Consider the following 9,593-nt stretch of genomic DNA (forward strand, 5'->3'; position numbering starts at 1 on the left):
ATCTGTTGGGCCCGAGGCGGACGTGAAATAGAAGATTGCTCCTGGGATGGGCAGCCCTCTCTCTGGGTGCTTGCACACAAAACGTCTGGGAGCATCTGGAACCATGAGCCAGAGATGCCAGCTTCTCTTGGCTGCGCAAGTGGCTTCCCGGACTTTGGAACTGCAGTCCATAAAAGGAGAATTTATGAACAAACAAGGAAACCGATCTCTCTTCTGCAACATTAAAAAATATTCTCAATGTGAAGTCTTTATTGCTGCCTTTTTTTTTTCTCGTAACCCAGTCCAATTCAGTGAATACACTATAGTTCCAAATTTCTGTCACCTACCACCTCACCTGCTGAGCCCCTCCAGCAAGGTCTTTGTGTTTCTTATTTTACATGCATCACCTAAGGCCCAGTGTTTGGGGGTATTTATACTTAGATCTATGTCCTTGGTATGGCTTCATGGAAAGAATTTGAACTTTGGGGCCAGACAGATCCAAATTTAAATCCAAATCCAACTTTTCAATGGTTGTGTGAGCTTGAAAAATCAACTTAACTTTTCCTAGCCTGGTTTTCCTTGTATGTAAGATAGAGACAGTTCCTATTTCAGGGTGCAGTGGGGATTACGTGGGGCAATGCATTATAATTCCAATGTAGGAGGAGGCCTGGGGGAGGGCAGGCTTTATACTCTATGTTGGTAACCATCTCTCCACCAAGCCTGTTTGCAGTTTGCTTAAGGGAACACTGTATTATGTTTATTTCTGTATCTCTCTCAACACTCAACCCATGCTTTGTATATACTGATACTCCAATAAATAGTGAATGAACTAATTTTATTTTGAAGTCAAAGTGGTGTGAGGAAGGGATTCAAGGGCAGTGAAAGGGACATCTGACTGGGCCAGAGCTCCCTACTCAAAGTGTAGTGCATGGGTCACCAGAGAACTAATAAAAATGCAGAATCTTGGGGTGCCTTGGTGGCTCAGTCAGTTAAACAGCAGGACTCTTGATTTTGGCTCAGGTCATGGTCTCACAGTGGATGAGATCAAGCCCAGAGTCGGGCTGTGTTGACGGTGCAGAGCCTGCTTGGGATTGTCTCTCTCCTTCTCTCCCTCTGCCCCTTCCCTGCTCACTCTCTCTCTCTCTCAAAATAAATAAGTAAACATTAAAAAATACAGAATCTCTTGTGCTCGTTTCAGCAGCACATATACTAAAACTGGAACGATACAGAGAAGATTAGCGTGGCCCTTGCACAAAGATGACACACAAATTCGTGAAGCTTCCATATTTTTTCAGTAATAACCAAGTTATGGAAAGAGCCTACATGTCCATCAACTGATGAATGGATAAAGAAGATGTGGTTTATATATACAATGGAATACTACTTGACAATGAGAAAGAATGAAATCTTGCCATTTGCAGCAACATGGATGGAACTGGAGGATATTATGCCAAGTGAAAGAGGTCAGCCAGAGAAAGACAGATATCATATGTTTTCACTCATACGTGGAACTTGAGAAACTTAACAGAAGACCATGGGGGAAGGGAAGGGGGAAAAATAGTTACAGAGAGGGAGGGAGGCAAACCATAAGAGACTCTTAAATACAGAGACCAATCTGAGGGTTGGTGGGGGGGGGGTGGGGAAGAGGAGAAAATGGGTGATGGGCATTGAGAAGGGCACTTGTTGGGAGGAGCACAGGGTGTTGTATGTAAGCGATGAATCACGGGAATCCACCCCAAACCGAGAGCACACTGTATACACTGTATGTTAGCCCATTTGACAATAAATTATATTTAAAAAAATACAGAATCTCAGGCCACACCCCAGCCCTACTGAACCAGAGTCCAAAGGTTAACCAGTTGCCCAGGTGATTCATGTGCACGTTAAAGTGTGAGAAGCTCTGTTGTCGATAAATGAAGGAGTAAGAATTAGGAAGCTAGCAAAATAATTTGCTAGGACCTACTGGTTTTATTTAAAGGGAACATTTGGGGTGCCTGGGTGGCTCAGTCAGTTGAGCGCCTGACTCTTGATTTCGGCTCAGGTCATGATGGCAGGGTTGTGGGATCGAGCCCCATGTCAGGCTCTGTGCTGAGCATGGAGCCTACTTGAGGTTCTCTCTCTCTCTCTCTCTCTCTCTCTCTCTCTCTCTCTCCCCCCCACTCTCTCTCTCTCTCTCTCTCTGCTTGCCCCTCTCCCCCATTCACGCTCTTTCTCTTTCTAAAAAATAAGAATAAAAAAAATTTTAAAGGAAAATTCTATTCACAATGAAATATAACACTAAGAATTTTAAGTCTGATGGCAGCTTTCCTCCACTTTCAGAAGACCCTGTCCCTGGTGGTTAGTCCGTGGCCACAGACGGAGCTGCCCCTGGACTTCCCTTTCCCCTCGGAGCCCCAAGCACCCATCCCTTGTGCTGTGCTCTCAGGAGGCTGTGTCGTCCCTGATGGCCACCTCCTCTCCGAGGCTCTGTGAGTCGGCTTGCTGCCCAGGGTCTCCTGGCTTGGCGCCATGGCGCGGGACACACTCAGTCACCACAGCTGTCTGTCTGCTCGAGCGCCAAGCATGGGGACCTTGCTCAGCTCTGCACAGAACACCCATTGTTTCTGTTTGGATCGTTGCCCTAAATTCGGTTCGTTGGAAAGTGCTTGAGAGGATATGTCCTCTTGCATCCACTTTTCAGAGTTGTGGTGTGTACCTGGAGAGTGGCATAGACCCACTTCTTCCAAAACAGGGTGAACCTTTGTCCTTCCCACCAGCACAAGCCGTGCAAGCGTGTGGTCTTTCTCGCCTTCCTCTATGGACTTAGGCTTGGTAAATAAGGCATCCACGCGGGGTCTAAATCATGCTGCTGTCTATGCAACCTGCCTTCCATGGGGGTGGGAGCAAAGCGCCTGTGGGTTCTACTTCTAAAATATGCTTCCAGTCACATTCGTTCTCTCCACCCCCCTCAGGCGCCACCTGGCGGGCCACCACCCTCCCCGGTACCCTCCTAACTGGGTCCCTGCAGGTGAACTCTCCACACAGGCAGCCGGAGAATTTTTTCTTAAAACATAAATTGGATAATGTCTGTTTCCTGCTTAGAGGCTTCAATGTCTCCCCACAGCGCCGCTCTCCAGTCTCCTCTTGGGGACCTCGGGGTGCTGTCTGTCTCCCGCCCTCCCTTCCGTCACCTCTGCCCATCCAGTGTTCCCTAATCACGCTGGTCTTTCACTTCCTGCACCCACCAGGCCCTGTCAGGTTACAGCTGGGCCGACCCATCCTCAGACAGGCCTTCGAGTCCACCCCAGCTAAAAAAGTCACCTGACTCTTATTCTCCATGCCACTTATCACTTTTCATTTGTTGGCTTTCTTTTTTGGCCGTCTCCTCTGCTAGACCGTAAGCCCCACGAAGGCAGGGAGGGTGCCTCACCATTGTGTCTCCTGTGTCTGCACCGGGGCCTGGCATATGCCAGGAACTCACTAAACGGCTGCCAAATCGAATGAATGAACCCACTGTGTGCTCAGCATTTTCACCCCAAATCCCCTATCTGCCATCCGGAGGCACCTCCTTCACTCCTCTGGGCTTTCTCCGGCAGGTGGATAGACTTGTTTCACGAAGCCTTCCTAATGCACCCTAGCCCAGAGTCATCTTCTGTCTTAGAATCTACTGTGGTACCACTCACCACCCAATCTCTCCTCTCTCATACGTCCCCCGTACATGCACACTGACACGCTCACTTATAGTTACACCTGTTCTCTCTGTGTTGGCTAGACTTTGTTCCTCTGAGAGAGGAGGTGGGGACGGTGGGTAAGCTTGGGCTCTGGAGCCACACCGCTTGAGTTTGAATCTTGCCTCTGTCAATTACTTGTTGGGCACCTGACAAATTCTCTGTGCTTCAGTTTTCTTATCTGGAAAGCAGGGACAATAGCAGAACCTTCCTTACATGGTTGTTGTGAGAATTAAAAGGCCTAAAACATGTAAAAATACAAAGAACAATGCTAGGCATGTAGTAAGTGCTATATAAGGGTTAGGTATTATTATTATTATTTAATTGAGGAAGAAACCAAGGACCAAAACACGATTTTGCCCTGTGACGTTCTCCTGGAACTGGGCTTCGAATCCACAGAGTTTCCCTAGACCAAGAACCTTTCCACCTTCACCATGGCTGCTAGAGGCTTCCTTTGGGATCATATCCCTGGGGTCTCCTAGGGCTCGGTCACGGATACATGTCAGCGAAAAAGAAAAAGCAATTCAGGTATTGAGCAAAATCATACGTTCATTCAGCAATTTACATCATTCTTCCCTGCTGGCTCCTCAGCTGGAAACGAGCGGACAAGCACTGGCCATGGTCGCCAGGACGGGCTTCCAGTACAGGTCCATCGAGTGACGCACCTGAAGGGAGGGCCCTACCCAGCTGTGGTGTCAGGGCCAGGTGCGAGGAGTCCTTTCCTTGAGCCCAGCCTCCCCTCCCTCCATCTGCCCTTCCGTCTGCCAACTTCTTGCCATTCCTGCCCTCACGGTGGAATTAAGTCTTCTTTTCGTATTTGTCTTGAATTGTACATCTCACCTTGTCTCCATCTTTCACCACATTTTCTGCCCTTCCCCCAGCCCTTCCCGCGGCAAAGCCTGTGGAGCTGACTCATGCTTCCCAGGGCTCAGAGCCTTCCCTATGTTAGGGATCATCTGGGGCACAGGTTTATCAGGCCTTTCTCCTGCCTTCTGGATGCAAGGGCTTTTACAAGCACTCCTAGTGACTTGTCTTTAGGGAAGCTGGGGAGTCCCCGCCCAGGCTTACTCATGTTCCTTCTCCACAAAATCTCCACGGTTCTCCCCCAGCCCAGGCTGCATCGAACGCCTTGACCTGGTGACGATTCTGGTTGTGGTTCTCTGTGTTGCTGTCTAACCCTCCACAATCCATAGCTCTTCTGCTCATGCAATAGAAATTTCTTGACAGTAAGCATCAAGTTTTTTCTCACACAGTGGACCCTCAATACATAGTTGGTTGAAGTTCTACTTTTTCCCTCTCGTTGTATTCATTTTGGATGAACACTGGAATGGTTTTACCTACACACCATCAAAAGGCAATGAGGGAAGAGACTTCGAGATACATTAAGCAAAAGAGGGTCAGTGTTCATTGTGATTAAACACGTCTCACATGCTGCGGTCTGGATTACTTGCTGATGCCTACAGGAGAAGATCCATGGACAGAGCTGGGTTGGGTTTCTTGTCTGAAGAACTATTTCCATTCCCAGCTCCAACGTGAGCTACGTGTGTGACCCTAGGGAGACATGTCAGCAATCCCAGCCTCAGTTTCCTCACTGTAAAAAGAAGGTTAAGACCCTATATCGTTGGGATGGTTGTGAGGGTAAACGAGATACCAAGTACGAAATCACTCTGTAAACTGTAAAGTGCTGTGGCGATGGTAGTAATTACCCTTAGTCGTCCCTAGAGTTGGTTTTCCAGCTCACCTGTTTTCTTCATAGCCTGGCAGCTTTCCTACCTGGGGCATGTGACTAGAATTTAAATGCCATGCTAGGGAGCCCAGAAAATCTACTTCCCAGCAAGAGCTGTAAAACATCCCATCCTAATCGAGAGAGACAAAGAGGAACAATGACTCAGAGGCAGCTCCAGGGGAGCGGCCAGCTCAGACAAGAGACTCCTCAGACCTCAAAACGTCTTCTTACATGGGTGTGCCAGAGAATGTGAGCAGACCCATTGTAAGCTTTGGTCGTTCAGGGAGAAACTTGGAAACCAGGCTATGATTGGATGGGTGTTTAACATCACTGAGAATGAACAAGATTGTCAGATGGTAACACTTAAAATCTGAACAATAACAATAAAAAGACAATAAAGGCATTACAGCGAAAGGGGACTGTTGTCCTGTAAATGAACTCTTAGAAAATCAGATTTTTCTGAATTTGATAAGAATGTATCAGAGGAGGCAGTTTGCAGAGTTCCGTGGGCTCTGGCGGGGCTGGGCTGAACGTGTGAGAAGAAAGCAACAGATTTAAAAAATCTGTACAAACACCAATAGAAATAAACTTGTAACTTGTTGCGACGCACCCACATCGTTAGAGACTCTGCCCTTAACATCTCTCTTTTAAATCTGACTCCAGGAAATAGATTTGGAACCGGATCAATCCCATCCTCGACTCTGCCATCCTTCTGTCAGAATTATAAACAGAAGATGATTACAGCACATCCTGCATGTGCCTTCCATGTGGCTCCAGTCTCGGCCTCACAAACGCAGCGAGTAAACACTCTCCAAGTGCAGTTCTGAGGCGTCGCCCATGTGGTTCGCTCTCGAAGGGGGAGAGGCCGGGAGGCTGGGCCCCGGGGGTCGTCTGCCCTGGGAGCTACCAGCCTTTTCCCTTCTCCTGGTGGCGGACAGGAGGTGGCGGACCCTTCCTTCAGTGCTTTGCGTGGTGGGGTGGAGTGGGGGAGGCTACAAAGGACGGTTGGAAACGTTTTCTTTTCTTTCTTTCTCTTAAAAATCCGTTTCATTCCATCCCATTCCTGGAAAACCACAATCCCCCCAGCAGTCTCCGAGTCCTTCGGTTTTGAAAAACACACATTTTGTCTGCTACCCTTTGCTTCTGTGGATCTGTTTCGAGCAGCAATTACTTTCCGTGTAAATGAGTATGGAGCTGAGGCTTTCATTAATGTGTCAGGACGCCAGGCTCCTGTGGTTTGACACCATTTAAATATACAAATTGTTAACTTTATGATTTTTTGACAAATTTCTCCCCTCTCCCGAATCTCATATGAATCTCATTTTCCAAGGAACTGACCAAGGAACTCTGACCTCTTGCCTCAGTCGTTTGAGGGCCTCTGGTATTTTTTTTCTTGGCCTGCTACTCTTGAGATCCGAAGGTGAATTGAACTTCAAAGGGCAGCAAGCCAGATGTCTTCTGTCCCCACGAAGGGCTGGTTTCCTCTCATTTGTCTGCATTCTGTGTGCATGAATTCAGGTCGGTGTCTTTCCCCTGGGCCTCCCCTGCTCCCAGCTCTGCCCCCAGGTCAAGTTCCTTGTTATTTGTGCTGCTCTGGCATGAGTGTGTGCATGCATGTGTGTGTTCCCCATCAGCACCAGAGGACGCCGGGCTCGCACTGTCCAATTCAGCAGGCCGTAATTCACGTGGTTCATGTTGATTCGTACTGAGCGCTTGAAATGTGGCTTCTGAACGGAGAGGTGCTCTCAGTAAAAGGCGCACTCTATGTCAAAGATTTAGTACGAAAAATAAAGCGTAACATGTCTCAATATGCTTTTATATGGATTACACACAGCATTGATAATATCGTGGATAGATTGGGTTAAACTAAATATGTTATCCATATTAATTTCACCTCTTTTTAAAGCGTGGCCACGAGATCATGTAAAATGACATATGTGGCTCACGTAACATTTCTGTGGGACGGTGGTCATCTGGACCGATGATGGAGACTTTGAGATGCATTAGCCGAGTCACAGGCTTTGTCTGCACTTGCGCTGGTAACCTGCAAATGTTAAGGCTCTGCGTGATGAGTAGGTAGGCTTTCAACAATCACGTTCCATAACTTGGAACCGCGGAGACACTCTGTCGTCATGTGTACCTTCAGGATGCCACATCGAGTCAAGTTTCTCAGGTGGTCCCTCTTCCCTGGCCAGGCTGATGTCCTGTGCATGTCCTCGTGTGTGGCATAGAGAGCCTCGTGCTCACTGGCCTGGGGCTGGACGGAGGCTGCTGGTGACTCAGACCTGGCTACAGACCCCCCGTATACCATGAGTATGTTTGTCCTAGGCAGTATCCAATTACTTGCCACCAAGTCTGGGCTGGATCACTTCTCTTTGACCTTGACATGTTTAGGATGCAGCTCATCAAGAAAGGACTTTAAAGATTAGGTAGTCTAATCTTTCTATTTTACAAAAGAGGGCACTAAGACTCAGCCGTATGGGGCGAGAGGGTGGTTTTTATGAGCTTTAGACGTTGGCAGCAGAAGTTGCAAGTTCAAATCCTAGCTCTGCCACTTCTTAGCCAGGAGAACTTGGGTAGGTTAGTTGAACATTTCTGGGTTCAGTTTAGATGCCTGTCTAATTAAATGAGGATCATCATATCTCTCTCAAGGAATTGTAAGAATTAAATAAAAGATGCTTGTAAATGCCATGGACTAAATATTTGGGCCTCCTCTCCCCCCATATTCATATATTACTAAACCTACCCCTCAAAGTGTTGGTGTCAGGGGGTGGGGCCTTTAAGCCCATTAGGGCTCTGCCCTCTTGTACCTGATTAATGCTCTTATAAAGGGGACCCAGGGAGCTCCCTCATCCCTTCTGCCTTGTGAGGACACAGCACAAAGACGGCCATTTACAGACCAGACACCGAATCTGCTGGCGCCTTGACCTTGGACTTCCCAGCCTCTGGAACTGTGAGAAATACATTTCTGTTGTTTATAAGCCAGCCAGTCTATGGTACTCTGTTAGAGCAGCCCAAATGGACTGAGACAGTAAATTACTCCTACTGTGATCTGGCAGAAAGTGAGTACTTGATAAATAGTGATTACTCTCGAAAGGTCCTACAGCCGATTCACAGCCGAGGTTGGGCTTCGAGCCCAGATCTCAACTTTCTATTCCAGTGTCCTTGTTTTATGGGATACACCAGGCTGGGCATAACCTGTCGCCTCTAAAGTCAAATCACCAGGTCTCAGAGATCAGTTGCCCACAGCTCTGCTAAGTGTTCCTGCAGCCGCCTGGTCTGCCACCCGGATTGCACTCCTGTTTTGTACCGCGCTGAGCCATTGGCTTGTCTGTGTCCCCTGGGCTCTGCAAGCTCATTGAAGGCAGGGTCTGTACCTCCTTCACTATCACTGCCCTTTGATTCTTTCAACAGTATGCTGAGGACCTATCCTGCACCAGGCCTTTTCCTAGACTTCTGGGGTGCATCAGGGAACACAAGCAGACAGAGATCTTGCCTTTGTGGAGCTCAATTTCTAGTTGGGGGAGATGGATGCCATATTGGAAGGTTATGCAGGATTCAGCTTATGCACAGTCGGGATCCATGGACTGCCCTGGCAACGGCTTGGTCTGTGCCTGCCAGCCTGGGGCCACTGGTGCCTGCATTTTGAGGCAGTCCTGGGGCCACCCACTGCTGCCACTCCTATAGCTCCGGGGCCAGTGGCAAGGAGTGTCCCTTAGGTTGCTTCCAGGCACGCCCCATAGGCACTCGCCCGGTGCCTGTCCTGCATCTTTCAACTCCCACCTTCCACTCTGCGGCTTCCTGTTCCCATGAAGGTGAGGAGCCCCCTCTGGGCTCATCTGCTTTCACATAGCTTGGATGTATGAGGGTGTTCAGACCCACAGGGTGGACTTTGACCAATGAGAGACAGAGACTGAAGGCTACGTTCTTCTCTCTTGGGCAGATTGTTTGGAGATGCATTGCTTCATCCAGACTCTCTGAAGCTGTCCTGTGCGACCCAGCCCTCACTTTTTACAACACTGTGGGCATTTGGAAACATTTTCCCTCAGGTTTATTCTCCCTGCTTTTGTGCTCTACCCCCTTTTCCCTCATGTCCACTTCCCTGGATCGTATTCCTTTAAATTACATTTTCTAGGGAACCGGGCCAAGGAAGTAGGGTGATAAGTGCTGCAGAGAAAGAA

At 48.4% G+C, this 9,593-nt stretch overlaps 1 non-coding gene across 1 annotated transcript; it reads left to right on the forward strand.

Moving 5' to 3' along the window:
• Positions 1–1,164: 1,164 nt before the first annotated feature.
• Positions 1,165–1,271, forward strand: LOC122482231. Its single transcript, XR_006297038.1, has one exon. It is a non-coding gene; the product is annotated as a U6 spliceosomal RNA (small nuclear RNA).
• Positions 1,272–9,593: the final 8,322 nt, after the last annotated feature.

This window comes from Prionailurus bengalensis, chromosome C1 (assembly GCF_016509475.1).
Source record: "Prionailurus bengalensis isolate Pbe53 chromosome C1, Fcat_Pben_1.1_paternal_pri, whole genome shotgun sequence".
In the NCBI taxonomy this organism is placed as follows: Eukaryota; Metazoa; Chordata; class Mammalia; order Carnivora; family Felidae; genus Prionailurus; species Prionailurus bengalensis.